The sequence below is a fragment of the Protopterus annectens genome, chromosome 8.part0, assembly GCF_019279795.1.
Source record: "Protopterus annectens isolate FY-2018-M chromosome 8.part0, PAN1.0, whole genome shotgun sequence".
Lineage (NCBI taxonomy): Eukaryota > Metazoa > Chordata > Ceratodontiformes > Protopteridae > Protopterus > Protopterus annectens.
Genome location: NC_056741.1, coordinates 1,942,457,718 through 1,942,476,315, shown reverse-complemented (window position 1 = coordinate 1,942,476,315; position 18,598 = coordinate 1,942,457,718). Strand labels below are relative to the sequence as shown.

Sequence of the window (18,598 nt, the reverse complement as noted above, 5' to 3'; positions counted from 1 at the left end):
GGGGTAGCAAGAGCCTTTGCCAATATCCAAAAGCCCAGGGGTGACAGGTGCAAGCCGTCCCTAGCGAAGCATTGTGGCTTGTCGAGCATATCATCCCAAGCTGACAGGCATTGGATCCCCTTTGAATGACACCAGTACTTAAGCCAATTGTTGAAATTGATCATCTTGTCTTCATATTGTGGCATCATTCTTGGTGAGGGTAAGATGCTACTCAAGGTCAGGGTCATACCAACTGCACAAATGATTAAACCTAAGAAAGCCTGAGCCAAGGCACCAGTTTCATTAAATAATAAAGATTTAGTACTGCTCTGAGAGTTGCCAGATCATGTTTTTCTAATGATTAAATATATATTTGTGTGAATGCAATATGGTTGATTTCAACTTTTATATAGTTTAGATAAGTAGGAATATGTAGGAAAATGAATGAGTGATTCAAAAAGTGGTGGTTATGAAGTTGTGCAACACTGAGTTACAGGGGCAGTTAGTGTGTATGTGAGAGTACTCATAGGTTATGGACAAGTAAGAGTTAGGTAAGGGGATGGACTGAATTGTGTCTGCTTAGCGGTGTGCATTTTCTGTGCACTTGTTTCTTGTGTAGTGATACTGTTAAGGAAAAAGATGTTAGTAATGTGTAGGGCTGAGGATAGGGACATGGTAGGGGTAGGTTTGAGTTATCAGACATGAGTAAGGTGGTGCAGGGGGACAAAGCCCTCTGCCCACCCTTACTTATGCGCACTAACACTGCACCAACCCTAATCCTAATCCCTCCAACATAAGCACTGATCTGGGTTTTGTAATGCGTGTTTACTGATAGTGTGAGAGACGTTTTCAATGTTTTGTGATTTTTTTCCTTTTTGTGTGTCAGCAATTTATGACTTAATTTTTTCTCTCTCATTTGTGTGTCATTTATTTGTATTGTTCACCAGTCATGATAATGATATAATTTGACTGTACATTGGGAAATAATGTGGATATATAAAAATATATGTACACTCACACACACACACACACACACACACACACACACACACACACACACACACACACACACACACACACACACACACACAGGGTTACCACCTGTCCCACTTTGCGAGGGACAGTCCCTCTTTGGGCAGTTGTGTCCTGACAAAAAATATTAAAAATGGCAAATGTCCTGAGATTGTAGGACATAATTATGTCCCATATTTTATGTAATAGTTGCATAAAATAGTTCTTTCTGTATCTAAAATACCTAAATATTACAAGAAACAGAATAAGCAACTAAACTGCTACAAGAATAAGCTTTTATTTAGGCAAAAAAGTAAAGTTCTATCCTTTGTACTGACCATGGTTATGTGTCGGCCTGTAAAATCTGATGTGTGTCCCGAAAATGTCCCACTTTGGCCATTTGAAAAGGTGGCAACCCTACACACACACACACACACACACACACACACGACACACAGTTTGTTTATAGAGTATTCCTTATCTTATTCATTTTATGATTTGAAAAAAGTTTTTATGCTTGCTTTCATTAAAAATGGAAAGGAAGTAGGACTGTAGCAGATGCTGTTACCATGCCTGACAGGGAAAAAAACAATAAAATGAAATAAGCATGTTATACATAAAAGTAGCCACAAGATGGAAGCAAAAGCTATAAAATGATTCAAATGCTTACTCTGGCCTAAGTTAAATTAAAAAAATAGCTGCAATAACTTTGTTATGCTCATATCTGTAACTAAATTTACCACAGTTATGATAAGTTCTGTAAGAAATTATATATCCTTATGGCACTAATATTTATTTCAGTATTGAGAACCATCAAGAAGATAATCTCTTGGTTTCATTTGGAATATATTTTATTGCTAATAAATGATACTAAAGAGAATAAGTATTCAAATAACAGGCCCACACAATCACAATTAAGAAGAACCTTTCTCAGGTTTTGGGATAAAATCTGCCTTATTTAATCCATTAGGGGATTTGCTACCAAGTCCAGTGAAGTAGTCCATTACTTTTCAGAGCCACTGTTGTCTAGTACCGAAGGCTGTTAGCATTAGAAGCAGTGTTGTTTGGTATTATTAATATGATAAATATTTTCAGAGTTCAAAAAAGATTTGGCTTCAGTCACAGAAATGACAAGTGTTACATTCTGAAGTACTAATATCTATATCTGGTACTTACGTATTGTCACAACCACATTTTCGCAGTTGCAAAACTTGCATACTTCAAGTGAAATGAGGGCATGAAAACAGATTTTTAAGTTTCCCTCATTGTGGTACACATCTTAGCATGCATGTTCACTGCAGGAACTTCCCAAAGTCCAATGAAATTCGCATACTACAAGTGAAACGAGGGCATGAAAAAAGATTGTTATGTTTCCGTAATCGTGGAACACTTCTGAGCATGCATGTTCACAGCAGGAACTTCCCAAAAGCCAAGGAAATGCTACTTGATACAGCCTGTAACATCTTAGCAGAACTGAATGCTTTTGCACTTTAACATTTTTACTATTTGCAGTTCCAGACAGAATAATTGTGTTATTTCTTCTCCAAACTGGTCACTGATAATATAAGTACCATTATTTGTAATGATAGACTGCACTGTTTTTAATGCAAATGCATAAATGTGTAATGTACAATGCGATCATTTTTAACTGAAAGAATACAACTTTAGAATAGTATGCATTTCTTGATCCACTTCAGATGCATCACCATTTTAGTTTATTAAATAGATGTCTAAAGAGGGCTGCAGTTTGTGGAACCTGGGGCAATCTGTAATTACACATTCCATTTGCCATGACAAATCAAGCGTGTGTCTGTAATGCACTCTAATTAGGAAGATGATTTTTAAATTGTTTGTCTTCCTGAAGCTAATGCAAACTTTGTCACCATCAAGAAGGAAATTTGAATGACTCCTTACAGTGTTTAACGCCCTCCTTTCACTTGAAGTATGAGAATTTTGCAACTGCGAAAATGTGGTTGCGATAATATGTAAGTACCCTATATCTATATATCTATATCTATATCTATCTATATACATATATATCTATATCTATATATCTATATATGTGTGTATATATATATATATATATATATATATATATATATATATATATGTATGTATATATATATATATATATATATATATATATATATATATGGTTTCACTTCATCTGATCGAAAGCTCATAACATCTAAATTGAAAACAGCGAGACCAAATGATCGAAAATCCAAAACATCTAAAATTCATAACATAGAATCTCAAAACATTGAAAACTACAAAGCAACTATAAATAACATCCCACACATTGCTTACTACATTTATGCAGGGGGGGCAAGCCCGCCTGCACCCCCAAGTGGGGGGCTCTGTCCCCCACACCCCAAAGAAATTAAATATACCAACTTCGAGGTCGCACTACAGTGGGGTTAGGAAATTACCTTTTTCCCCCCACTGTAGTGCGACCTTGGAGTTGGTATACTTAATTTATGGGTGGGGTGAGCGGAACCCCCATGGGGTGCAGGGGTTTGCCCTGCATAAACGTAGTAAAACCTCTGTGGGATGTTATTTATAGTTGCTTTGTAGTTTTCAATGTTTTGAGATTCGATGTTATGAGTTTTAGATGTTTTGGGTTTTAGATGTTGTGGTTTAGATGTTATGAATTTAGATGTTACGGGTTTTCAATGTTTTCAAGTGGAACTATATATATATATATATATATATATATATATATATATATATATACATATATATATATATATATATTATAGTGTTAATTTCGTGGTTATGGAATATTGTTAAATTCCTGGTTATTATATTGAAAATTCACAAAATGATGATGGGGTCATAGGTAAGTACTAGGCTAGCAGCCCTTGTGGGCCATTTTAAGCCTAGCCAATTTCCCATTTTGTGCCCAAAATAACCTATCCCATTTGATTATAGATTAGTCTTACCTATCCCATGGTCGATAATTATACATTACCTCTAATGAAAATAATTTGAGGGGACCCATGCATGGGATAAAGCATTTATGAGCTGCATCTGTCCATTGGTAGTACAGGGGGCAGCCCTGGGGTAAATTTTCTTTTCACAATGTTGCATTTACTGATCTAAACCCATGCTCATAAACTGAATGGTTTGCTTTTATTGTTGACTATGAGGGCTTTCTAATGTGTTAGTGCAAAGGTAATTTTACATAGCAGATTTTTAACTGTTTCAGGTTGTGAATAAAGCTTCGGTCAGGATGGTAGAAACAGAGCAGCTACCATTTTCATGAAATGTTCCAAAAAACTGCTTCTTTTATCAGATTTTGGTTAAAAATATTGACAACTGTCAGAGTTTTAATTTTTTAAATTAAATATAAACTCACAACTTTGGTGTTCTTTTCTTGTGTTGTGGATATTATTTGTAAAATACACAATGCATTATGTTACTTCATAAATTTAAATTTGAAAATTAGTCACTATTTTTTATGTTTAACTGAAGTTTGTCTAATGTAAATACTGGGTAGTAGTGATAAAATGGGAGGAGTATACAAAACAGGAAACCATACTATTAAGATGCCAATGTAATTCATGGAGTTTTGGGTGGTTATATTAAAAGTACATTTGTAACAACTAAATAGAAGTTATATCTGCACAATTCTTTGTAAATTAATAGTAATAAAATAATGATAGTAATAATAATAATAGTACTACTAATAATGATAGCTATTGTAATAATAATAACATTTTGTTAACCAGATATGCCCACTGCACATGTACAACCCCTTTTCAGGGGCAACCTGGGAGTAAAGTCTGAACTTGTCTACTTAGCACAGTATTAAACTAAAAATATGTACTGTAAGTGCTGTATAACTGGTTTGAATCTTGTTGCATGTTCATATTGGTTACTTACCCAGTTATTCCCTGTCATTACCCCTGTATTTATATGGAGCCCTGAAAGAAAGTTCATTTTAAGGACACATACACTGTTGATAAGCTAATCGTTTCTCTAGGTCTCAGTGAGTTTCCTGTCTGTTATCCATCACTGGCTGAGAAAGTCTGGCAGTTTAAGTTTAGTGGATTAAGGCTATGAGGTGCAAATGAGCTTCATCCTGTGGTCCTTGGTTTGATTCTGTCATTCTTCAATTGCTTGATATGTACCTCTGAGTAAGCATCTTCAGCAGACAGTGCTCCCAGTTCACTCCTGGAAAGAGGCTGTTATGTCTAGTGAGTTTACTTTGTTAGTAAATAACAATAAATTAAATAAAAATGTTGCATGCATATTTTATTATCGATTATATTGAAAAGGTACATACAGCAATTGGTCATGTGAAATTCTAGGTTACAGTTAAGATATCCCACAGGGCTTTATCCTATGCACATATATGTTTAGGTTGTATCTTTCAGATCTATTTCTTTTTCATCTGAGGTATTCTATACTTGTATGCAGCTGACTTCCAAATGGGAAAACTGATTGCAACTGTTACAGTTAGGGCATGCCTGTGAAATAACTAGACTAAATTGACCATTTAGGCACAGGAGGATAATATGCTGATATTTTAAGTATATACATATAAGTACATTTTTTATATGCTGCTAAATACATACAAACTAAGCATATGGGATTTGGGAGGTGGAGACTGTAGACTGAATATTTAATACAGCACACAGTGATTGAAATTGTGAATTCTTTTAAGGACCTGGCTATATGGGTAAACCCAGTTGTAGCTTTTCTGATTATATCAACCAACTGAAAAGATTTATAAATTCTAGGAAATCAAAAATGATAAAATTATTGTTTATAAATTAGATCCAAACTAGAGTATGGAATAATAACATGGAACCCTTATAAGAAAACTAGCATGAGTAAATTGGAAATATACCTAGGACATCCATGGATGTGAAAGTTTGTTATTATAACTCCAAAAATGATGCCTGCAGTGGAAAGCATGACATGACCAGCATGTGAACACCTCACAAACACATCTATTCACAATATCTAACCAAAATACCAGTAAGTACACAGGCAAAAAATAAATGTAGTATAATCAGTAGATTAATGTACAGTAATATAAAAAGGGTAGTGACTATCTTAGATTTAGCAAAAGGAATGAACATAAATTTGGCCCTAATTAGCTTAGATATCAAGAGAGCTTTTGATTCTGTAGATTGGAACTACTTGTTTAAAACTTTAGAAGCGTTTGCATTTCCAAAACTATTTATTGGAGTATTAAAAAACCTGTATAGTCTCCAAAGCATATGTTAAAATTGGATCTTACATTTCTCAAGGGTTCACTTTAAACAAAGGTACAAAGCAAGTGTGTCCCTTGTCCCCTCTACTATTTGCATTAGATATTGTACCCTTAGCTAATAGTATAAGAAACAATGAAAAAAATTGATGGAGTCTCAATTAACAGAGATTGTCAATCTAAAGTACAGCTTTTTGCAGGTGATGTTTTACTAATAATAGGAGATAAATAGATGAAGAAATTGAAAAGTTCCAAGAATTATCGCTACTGAAATTTAATAATAAAACTAAAACTTTAGTGTTAAGCCATTTACTAGATAGTAAGTTTAAACATAAATATAATTAGGAAGGAAAATAACTAAAATATTTAGGAATAAAAACATATCAAGATGTGAGTAAGATTGTTAATAATTTTGAAAAAATAATAGAAGTGTTACTTCTTATTATAAAGGGAATGTTTTTTTCTTTTCTTTTGAGGATAGGTTAGTACTTATTAAAATAATTATATTACCCAAGATTCTCTCTCTCTTTCTTTCTCTCTCCCTATGTTTGTGTCTTTCGGCTTTTCCCGGTTAGGGGTCACCACAACGGAACTCCGGTCCGCTAATGATTGGCAGTAGATTTTTATGTGCTGGCTTGCCGGGCCTAACGCACAACCTTCAATGAAGGAATGCCCATTCATGCATGTCGCCACACAGAAGACGCTCTAACTGAGAATCAAAAGGGCAACGTTTAACTGTGAGGCGACAACGCTACCGCAGCACCACCACCGCAGTATTCTTTCTCTCTCCCTATATATATATATATATATATATATATATATATATATATTGCATTCAATAGCTTTAATACCTGACAAAAACATTTAAAGTAAATGGAAAAAATGTTAACTTCATTCTTATGGCATCCTAAAAAGCCGAGAATTGCTTATAGAAATCATATAGGATTATGAGATTATGGTGGTATTAGCTTCCCAGATGTAGAATCTTATTTTATTGCTGCAAATTTTAACTCTATTACACTCTAGATAGCCTTAACTTACACTAGTCAATGGACAACCACCCAGGAGCAGATTATACTAAATTCTTATAAGTTTATTAAATATGACAAATTAGAAATATGTAATAATCCTTTCATCTCGTTAACAAATTTTACTTGAGAAAGAAATTAATTTCAGTCTTTAGAATTTGCATATATGAAGTCAATTCTTAAAACAGTTAAGAAAGGGTCTATATCACCACATCGAATCGTGATAAGTTTGAATGCTCTTTGTTCGAACCGAAAGGTCTGAAAGCCCTAAACCGTGAAGTTACATAACATTGATTTTTTTCCCAGGGAAAAAAAATCAGTGGGCTGTCTTTGGGCCTTTGCTATTTCCTCCACTGTCATGCGATCTCAGAGTTGGTATATTTAAGTAGGGGGTGTCAGGGGCACAGCCCCCCACATTGGGTGGTGTGGGGGTGAAGCCACCCACTTCAGTTTGTTTTAAAGTTCTTATTTTTATTTTATTTTTTTCATGGAGCAGAGATTTTTTTTCCTTGGGGAAAAAAATTTGCTGTTCCATGAGTTTGTGGTTTAGGTTTTTCGGACTTTTAGGTTCGAACAATGGGCGTTCGGACTTATTCGGATTTGATGTCGTGATATAGACCCATTAAGAAATATGTTTTTAAAACTTCATTAATATCAAAATGGAATTTATTTGTGCTTTCCAATTGCACACATCTTTAGATTTAAGGAAACTCCAAACAATGTTAAAAATGAATTTGCTAAAAAGGAATGGATTAGTATTAAAGTCTTATTGCTTTGAAAAGGAAAAGCTAAGTCCCAGAATGTTTAATGAAAGAAAATATGTTGGATGAATCTGCTAACCAGTAAATATTATCCATCAGTAAGAAATTAAATGAATTTGTGGATAATGTGAGTGAAGAGGATCAGAACACTATTCCTCTATTATATGTATTTGTGAATGCTATTATCGAAGGCAGATTGACCTACAAAAAAGTTTGTCCAATTTATATAAGTTAATTATAAATACTACTACTACTACTACTAATTTTGATGCAAAATTCTGGAACTTTTTAGATAGTAGTGGATTGAGTGATTCAATAGATGGTAAGAATAAAACTTTGTTACTTAAATCAGTCAGCCAAACTTCTTCAAGTTTATACTGAAAAGTTTTTATGTGGAAATATATTCATAGAATGTTTGTTACTCCTTAAAAAATCTCTATGTTTAGTACAATGACTTCTTCGGTTTGTTGGTGATGTAGTAAATATGTAAAAACTAATTGGATACACATGTTTATGGATTGGGAAACATTAAAAATATATTAGGAAGAGATAAATATTTTTTTATGAGGTTATGGTCTGACAATTGTTTTTTTAACTAAATCAGTAATACTAATGAATGCTCCACTTCCTGTGTTTGTAAAAGTCAAAGAGCAAAACATGTTTCGGGCTCACTTGGGAGTTGCTAGAAAAGTTATTACAAAAAAGTTGGAAATCAAACTCAATTCTGATGTTCAAAGAATTTTTAAATTTAACAGCAATACAATGTAAAACTGAAAAAGAAGGGATTGGAATAAGATCTACAAATCATACTGAGACTTTTAGTGGTTGGGATAACCTTGGAAAGTTGCTATTGATACACCAAGACTCTTTGTTTGTTAATTGTATTAGATTATCTTGATGATTCAATTTATTCCAATCACTGTATACAATACATGGTGTTGAATTTCTTCCTTTCTGTAGGTATATTGTAAATATGCTAAATTAATAAAAAATGTATTTAAAAAAAATGAATGTAGGACAATATTAAATATATAAATACCTTTAATAATAAGTTAAGCGATTTGTCCAAAAACTCTTACAGGACTTCTTCAGAACTGTTCTTCAGAAATGGACATGTTCATGAGGTGTTCACCTGCTGGTTGTTTCATGCTTTCTATTGCTAGATTCATTTTTGGTTTTACTGGTCTTTGGTTTGTTCCTGCACTACACCACTGACATTGGATTTTGTTATTATAAAAGATTAAATATTTGAACTTGTACAGTGTCTGTTATAGATATTTAAGAAGAGGCCTTATTCAAGTATATATGGAAATGCCATTGAGAATGTTTGGGTTTATAAAAAAAAGAGTAGTAGTAGAAACTCATCAGACAACCTTTGTATGATATTGCATAGGAATGAGAGTATACTAATTGGATCTTTGAGGTATGTGATACATGGAACAGACTACCAAATTACATTAAAGACAGCACTAGTGCAGATAGTGTTAAGAACAACTTGGACACTTATGAGAATAAATGTTTTGGTATATTGGCAGGCTAGAAGGGCATTATTGGCCATGCATGAAATATCTGTATGTAGTCAACCCATTTGTATTTTAATTACTTTTATATATCTTTATTTAAAATGTAAAATAGAATATCACATTAGTAAAGCCTTAATTTGCATGCAAGCATACCTTTATAAGATTTGCAGATGAAGGGATGTTTGCTGTGCTGTTGCCGGGATAAAGATGTTACACTAAATCAACATAAAATGGCCAAACGGCCTTAATGTGGGTGAGATTACAGCTCTGTCTGGGTGCATGGAATGGAACAGTACATAAAAACTGGACCTTGAACAAGGAGCCTTCACAGTGGTGTCATTTATGTACTTAAGACCTCAATCATTTCCTTGGATGGGAATTTGCATAGAATGAAAAATAATACATTGAATGGGAACCCTACTGAGCCTGTGACAGACAATCTAGAAGTTATCTAAAAAACTGTTTTATGTGCTTTGTGATACTCTACTCACAGAAAGCTTGTTTAAAAGAAATAGCTTAAAGCAATTCCATTCTGCGAAAGAGAGTCACAGGCAAGCTTCATGAAAGGAACAAATGATCTTGCCCCTGCTTGAAATCAAAAGTTAAACAATGAATAGTGCTGCAAAGCTTACAAAAATCTGGCACCAGCCCACAGTCAGAGTCAATCCCCACTATGTTTCACTGCAATTAAAAGATCATTGCTTGGTTCTTCTGGGTTTAGTGTAGTTTCCTAACTATATATTGGCTTGTTAAGTAATGAAATAGACATAAAATATCTATTTCTGATGCTGAAACATTTTAGAATGACCTGTGACAATATTAATTCAATGACAGTTTCTTTTTTCCAACAAATTTATCCAGGCTTTCCTTATCATAGTGAAAAACAAATCACATGGGGGGGCAAGTATACTTACTGCAGTAAATCCCTAGAATAAACTGCCTGCACTGTAAGATTTAAAGCAAGTAAACAACATTATATTTGGTTTAGTTGTAAGCACCATTAAAGTCTTGTATTCTTCTCTATACTTGCTAATCTGTTTTGTCAAAATATATAACTATTTATGCTCAGGCATCACTGTTATGACTTTGCATTTCACATAGCTAAAAACAGAAGCCGTTAGTGTTTGCTATATATACTTTACTGATGAATACATGTAGAATTAGAGTGGGTTATTTTACATGCATGGGTAATATATACTTGAACATAATTTGCCTTCTCATACAGTATTCTACTGTATGGCAAGGACCATTTGCTGAATAACATTAATACTACACTGTATAGGCACTAATTCAAATAGAAACTATTGAAGCAAAATTTTTTATTAGTTAAAGCCGTTTAGGTGTTAACAGTTTAAGAGTCTTGTCTATATGCAGAGTGCCAGACATTCTACAGGATGCCTAAGGAGTGTGCAAGAGAAACCGGGAAAGTGGGATTTACAGACAAGCTGCCTACTATGCAAAGTATACACATGGCTTTGTGTACTAGGAAAGGAGCACCAGACTATAATTCAGCTTCATACCTCTCAACCTCTTAGAGTAAGAAATCTGGACAAAGCCATGAATAAAAGGGGGACAAAGGCCCAAAAATAAGGACAATTTTTGCATATTTCTCTTACAAAGTTAGAAAGTTGAGAGAAAAACAAGTTTTGCCTTAGCATGAATTTTCTGAAGGGTATGAAGTCTGAAACTTAAACATCTGTCATTATTTTCTAACTTCAAGTCTTTAATGATTTGCTACTAATTTGCCAGAAAACCACAATTTTATTAAAAGTAGACAAAAATATGAGTCAAATATCTGGACATTCTAAGAAAATTTGTACACTTGAGAACTATGCTCAGCTTGCTACCCTATACCACAAAGCTTTGCTCTTGGGCATTGAGGGTTTTGGGTCCCACATGTAAATGTGTCACTCCGTGGGTGTGGCTTATTTAAATTAGCCATTGTACCTCCTGGTGCACTGCCTTGTTTGGAAGACTTGAATATTATGGAGATTCACAGATCTCCATATTACATGAGACCTATGGAGCAGAATACACAAAACATATAAGTATGTGCAGTTTATATATATGAGTATATATATATATATATATATATATATATATATATATATATATATATGTATGTGTATGAGTTTTTCTGTGTGAGTATATGTGTATGCTTTTTTAGTGGTATGCCTGTGTGTGTAGTCTTCTAAAAATCGGTACTACATGCATTATAAATTACTTTTGACCAGCATATCCCATTCCCATATTCGTAAGTAGAATATTGGCAAGGAAGTACTGTGGCTAGAGAATTAAAAAAGAAATGACCAGAAGGAGTTACCGTACTTTATGACTGGAGCAAAAAAATGTAAACATGTACTCATTCAATAAGTAATATATTTAATTTTAGTTATAATAGTGGACAGGAAACATATTATTCCTTAGTTTCTAGTAAAATGTGACAACTGCAATAAAGGCTAAAGCATTTTAGCAAAATGATTAGTCTTACAGATTAATAAAAAGCAGTAATGTAATACAAATTAAATAATTTCAGCACATTTATGTGGGGATGCTCTTAAATGGATGTAATGGAAAAATTATAAGCCCTTTGATAGATGCCCATTCTGTTGGGCTTAGATGAATGGGCATTGATGAAATAGTTGTCACTAGCTATCTATCGAAGATATTACCTATCAACAATATTTAGTTTTACCTGTACAGTTATAGTGCAGTGAAATTGCTTTCATACAAGTTATGGGAGAGATGGCTGTGTAAGGAAAACAGTTTATACATTTATGGCAATTCTGAAACCTTTATTTAAGCACCATGGGTGGGTCTGGAGTGCATTGATTTTTACTTGCTGTTTGGGAGAAAATGAAAAAGCAGGCCTTTCATTCTTATTTAAAGAGAAGTAAAGACATAATCTTAGGCCTCTCTCAAAAAGTGCAAGATCCATGTTTGTCAATCCCAGATCTTTGAAAGATAATTTGGAACTGTAATACAAATACTGTAAATCCTGAAATTTGCTGCCTACCAGTGTAGGTGACTTTTCCCTCCTTTGTCCCATCGCAATGGAAATGCTGTTCTTTTGCTTCTCTGATATTTGTATTTATTAACTCTGAGATCATTGTACCTCAGAGTTTGGAGAATTCCCAAAGCTGCTATTCCCTCATTCATGGATAACATATTCTCACTGTCAGTTTCCTTATTCCAAGTATCATAACTAGGGTCCTTAGACTTTTGTCAGGAACAAATAAGTGTTCATTTGTAGTAAACATTGTTCATTTAAACCAAGGAAAACCAACAGAAGTAATCAAATCTTCTGACTTGAAATGAAAGTTTTAAAAGTAGTAAAATACAGTAAAGATGATTTAGACTGCTCTGCTTACATATTTTGCACAATGACAGAAACGTTTTTATTTTTATATATTTACAAATGCATAGTTATAACCTACCTTAATACAGGAGTTTATAAAGTGAAGCTCTTTTTTAGTAGCTCATATTTGTAAGATATCTTTTGATGATAACAAATATAATAATAACATTTCTTGGTGGTGACTTTTTGCATGCATGATGTGCATACCTTTTTGATTCCTGAGTAAGAACTGAAATATTATTTGCTGTAGTTTAGGATTTTCTAGAAATGTGTCACTGCACTATGAAATACCTGAACCTTTGAATCGCCCCCCAGTTCCTAAAGAATGAAGTGTTTTTTTTTTTTTTTTTTTTTTTTTTTTTTTTTGCTTTCAGAGTCCTCTAATTTTAAGGATTGTACTCTATTTTGCAAAGTAGGTTGATTGTTCAGAAAGAGATTCAGTCGTTTTCTATATGGGATATATGGATTCCATAAAATATATAAACTTTTGACTAAATTTTTGAAGTTGTTATTTAGCGTATTGAAGAGAAGCAATCAAATAGTCAAATAATTCCTCATACTGTATTCAGAATTGGCCAGAGTTTGTTCATAGTCGAAACTGCTTTTAACATTTTTTACTACTCTGCTTATTTCTTAGTGTAAACAAAACTAACATTCAGAAGATGTCTGCATATGTGGCAAAGAATTAAGCATTTTAATTGAATTCATAGTCCTGTGTAGCTCATTCAGTATACTGCTGATGTTTGAGTTCAGATCCTGCCTGGAAGGAAATGTCTTAATGCAACTGTGCACTCACCTTTGAAGGCAGAGCTGCAGATAACTGTGACAAATAATTAAAGATTTGTGTCACTTGAACTGAAAAATCTTTTAAAATGAACCTTAATTGGCAACCCTACTGACATGCATTAAAATACTTACACCAGTTTTTAATTATACCTTGGAGGATACAGCTAAGTTCAGGCCCCAGGACCATCAAGGAACTCTAACCCTCTTAATCCCAGGTCATATACCAAATTATCCATCCAACTATCAAGATTGTCTTTAAATTTCATTATAGTTTCTGAACTGCATTCCACATTGATATTTGTTCTGCAAGATACAAACCCCTTAGTTTATTCATAACAGAAAACCATTTGTTGTTATGTTTGTGATTTACAGAGCTTGTATATAAATCTAAACCTAATAATGCCTATAATTCTACATCTTTGACTGCTTCATATGGTAACAAACGTTTTTCTCTGTAGTATCTTTATTGAATGGTGAACAAATAATATTGTTAATTGCTTGAATTATAGGAATGAAAGCACTCAATTCATTATGTGTTTAAGGTGTGTTATGTGTTTTTGGGTATAATTCTATGTTCTGTGTATATACTTGTTTTAGTGTTTAGTTGTGGAGTGATTAAATGTGGTACCTAAGAGTATTTTATTTTATTTTATTTTATTATTATATTTAACAATTGGATGAGTATAAGTCCTATGACAGAATAATCATACAGTTCTCACTTTTGGATGTAGTATTTTTAACATAATGCCTAACTGACTAATTTCTTTGCATATAACATAATCCACATGCTTGCGGAATGATAAACCTACTGAAATCATTATCCAAAAATCTCTGCATTCACATACTCCAACCACAGTATTTGTCAGCAGGAAAAGAGATGGATACATATAGGCTTTTCTGAAATACATTAACCTAAACTTGTATGTGCTAAAATCAGCCATAACTGTTCAAGACAATGTAAAACATTTATTAAATAGGAATGTATCATGTAAAAATCATTGTTGCCTAACATAGTAAATATAATTTGACAGTTGTTGGCATATTTACCTAGTCAACAACTTATTTCTTAGAAATGTTGCAAATACTAGTTAAATAAGTTAAATAAGAATAGGGCAAGTACAGACCAGAACCCCGAGGAACTCCCATAGTCATAGGCAAGTAGTCTGAAAGTCTGCTTTAAAATCTACATCCTGCTTTCTATTAGTTAGCCATGTCACTAGCCATCTTATTATATACAAATGAAATCTGATCTTTACCAAGGCTTTATAAATGGTTATGTTTCATAATTAGTTGAATGTTTATTTTATTTATGTAGCCTTTGTTGTTTGGGCTAGTCCCTCTAGTCTAGCAGTCTCTTTTCAGGTGAGACCTGAGGTGGTAGTTATATTACTAGGGGGAATTTGGCCAAGGCATTGGGGAAGATATCCTACTATTTTGATTTTACATCCACCTGAGCTACCACCAACTCAGGCAGATAAGGCCTCACTTTAATGTCTCATCTGAAGGAAGGTATACTCAGGAGTGCAGCACCCCCCTTATGCTGCACTGTACTGTCCGCAGTTGATCTACCTGGTGTGGGAATAAAACCCACAGCCTTTTGCACCAATGCAAGTGTGCTGCCTGTTGCACCACTAACACTGATTATTTAGCTAAATCCAAAAATTATGACTTCTGTTGTAATTCCTTTATCCTTAGCCATAGAGACAAGTCATAAAACTCAACCAGATTAGTAAGGGACAACCTTCTCTTAATGAAGCCATTTCCATTTAAATCTAGTAAGGCCAAATGTTTAATTTCATTAGTAATTAGTCCCAGTAAACATATATTGAAGCATTTATATAGAATTGGTGCTAAGCTGAGTTGTTTGTAATTTTTAGCTTTGTTCATATTGCTGTTATGTGTGAGATGTTCGAGTATTTTGGGACTATTCCACCTTGCAGTAGATCACTAAAACATTTTATTTGAAATGAAATCAAGTCATTCTTTATATTATAAAGCAGTGTAGCATGAATCTTGTCAGGACCTTTGAACGTATGGTTATTGATTTTATTTGTAGCCTTGCTTATAGTTTCCATAGCTATACGAGTGTCAACTCTCATATAAGGATAATGAATAATATGGTCTTGGAAAGGTTCTTTGGTTTCCAATAACTTAGACTTTTGCAAAATATGTGTTAAATTCATTGGCTATAGTTTTTGAATTGGTGACTATCACTTTTAATTAGTCATTAATAACTTAATCTGATGATAACACTTGGTAACAGTGTTGGTAGTTTGTATGTTGTATCTAAAGTAAATTTCTATTGATAATTAGATTTTTCTCATTTGGTCTTAACCTTCATATCCTTGGTTGTTTTGGTTGATTTCTTTTTATTATTATTAGGATATTTTTATATAACCTAAAATTAGTTTTTTTTTCTTCTTTTTTCTTCTTGTGTAAGGTTAGAAACTTTGAATTCCATAAAAGAGGCTATTTAGTTTTTTTACTAAAGGCAGTGATTATGTAGACCCACCCCTATCAACCGTGAGTTTTTCAAACTTTTATAATAATGTTATTTTTAATATCAAAGTTTAACAGGTCTTAATTTATCACACAGAGTAATTAATTAACACATAATTGTACTTAACCATTTAATTATATGATGTTAAAGTGGAGTGAAATACAAATGGAGTAATGTTCAGATAGTCCTAGAGGCTGATCATTCGTTAGGCTGCTAATTATGTCTAAATCTGTTATTGTTATGATGTCCAGCAATGTATTACCTATGGTATTATCTTGCACCAGTTGTTGAAGATTGTGAAAAGGTGTACTGTCCGAGAATTCCTTTACACAGACTGTCTTTGCAGTGAGGTTACTCCAATCTACAGTTGAGTAGTTAAAATCTCCTATCAATAGGATACATTCAGAGTCCAATAAACCTTCCAGTCTGTATAATTAATTACACTGTTACTAAGCCCATACTAGGGTTCCTATAGCATAACACAACTGGTAAGCTGCCGTTTCGCCCTAAAATAGGAATTTCAACAATTAGGCTTTTGGTTAAATTACCTTGTTTCAATAAATAACAACTAGAATCATGAATCAACAATAAGACTCTATCATCCCAAGACTGCTCTGCCAGGAATTCTTACTTCCGAAAGCTGGGAAAACAAAAGTCTTTAGAGTTCCATGATTCTATAATAACAACATTCTTATAATCTTCATACATAATTAGGCTTAGTAGTTTATATTTAGTTTTTTTTTAGTTTATATTTATTTTTATTTATTTCTTAAGCTATGAGTATTAATATAGTAACATCTTATAAGACTATCAGATCTTGAGTTTGGACTCCATTTTGTATTTCTATATTTGATATTTCTAAAAAAACTTTGATATGGACCAATAATTTGCTAGAGACAAAGTCGTAATAACTTAGGTAAACATTGTGCCATGCAAACATGTGACAGTCTAGTATACAGTCATCCCAATAGGATACATTGTATACTGTACAAAGTTGTGGTACCCATGTGTTGAACAAATGGGCTTTGGTAAATATACAATCACCCCATTTTGGGCAAAGAAAAATGTCACTAAAAATTACTTCGACTGGCACGCGGTCTAAATATTTAAACTTTTCTAGTACAGCATTTTTCACGATTAACGGAATAGCAGTCAAGTAATTTGCTCTACTATAAATTATTTGGTTATAGTTTTGTCTAGATGTCAAAATGTTTCTTAGTAAATTACATATATTGACCAGTTTTATACCCAGTAAAGTGGACCAAATATTTTTTTTTATTATTTAGTTTTCAAAAGCTTTTTGGTTGTTAACTTAAGCATAGATTTCCCATTCACTTATACATCATCAGTTTCATTTGATGCTATAAGCTTTGATTTTCTAATGTTGTGTTGGGCATCATTATTATCAACTAAACTATCCAAGTCTATTTTAATATTTCTACTGTCTAGTCCACTCATGGCCTTTCTTTTCAATTTATTTCTAGACACCTCAATTTGTGATCATATTTGGTGGGGTATTACTACACCTCAGTGTTTAGTTATACCATGGAGCGTATACATGCACCTCACTTTGCATTCATCTCAGGAGGGTATAAATATAACTGTAGCCTGAGGAAGGTGCCACTTATGTAGCTATGGAGAGTAACACTGACAAGGGGTTGACTAATTCTGCACTGGGAGGGTAAAATGGAGAGACAAATGACAATTATAAACCATTTTTTGGACTGCAGGTGGAAAAAAGACAATAATAGTTTTCTTTATTGTAGTCAATAAACACTAAAGCATAGATTACCTGTGAGAGTCCTCAAACAGTTGATTTAGCTTGGAGAATTTGACACCCCCAAGATCATTTAAAAATGAATGCGGGTAGGAATTTGTCACACAAAACGAGTCAGTAAACAAGAAGTATTTTTACTTTTGGCTATAAAAGATGAGTGGGAATCATGGAAAATGGTAGATGAAGAAACAGAGGGGAAGGAATGGGAGATCATTTGCAATGGGACAGTAACTTCTAGTGTCACATTTATAACACTGTATACGATGAGGGACATTATTACTTGTGGGTTATTGTTCTAGTAGCAAACCCAATAGCTGTGAGGAAGTGAGCAAGAAAATGAGAATGTGAATGTCAGATGGAATTGTAACTATGAAGGAGTTTGATTGTTTTCTGTAATCATAGATCCAATAACAGTGAGGCAGTGAGTGTCAGCTGTAGTAGTAATTATGAGGGAGTGTGACTGTTTGCTGTAGTTGCTGATCCAATAACTGTGAGGCAGTGAGTGTCAGCTGTAATAGTAACTATGAGGGAGTATGATGGTTTGCTGTAGTTGCAGATCCAATAACTGTGAGGCAGTGTCAGTTGTAGTAGTAACTGTGAGGGAGTGTGATGCTTTGCTGTAGTTGCAGACTCAATAACCATGAGCCAGTG

General features: G+C 33.5%; 1 protein-coding gene across 1 annotated transcript in view; it reads left to right on the top strand.

Annotated features, from left to right (window-relative positions):
- The window catches only part of LOC122808135 (chymotrypsinogen A-like), a 159,151-nt gene that overhangs the window by 47,977 nt on the left and 92,576 nt on the right, over nt 1-18,598 (top strand). The gene's annotated exons all lie outside the window — the stretch shown is intronic.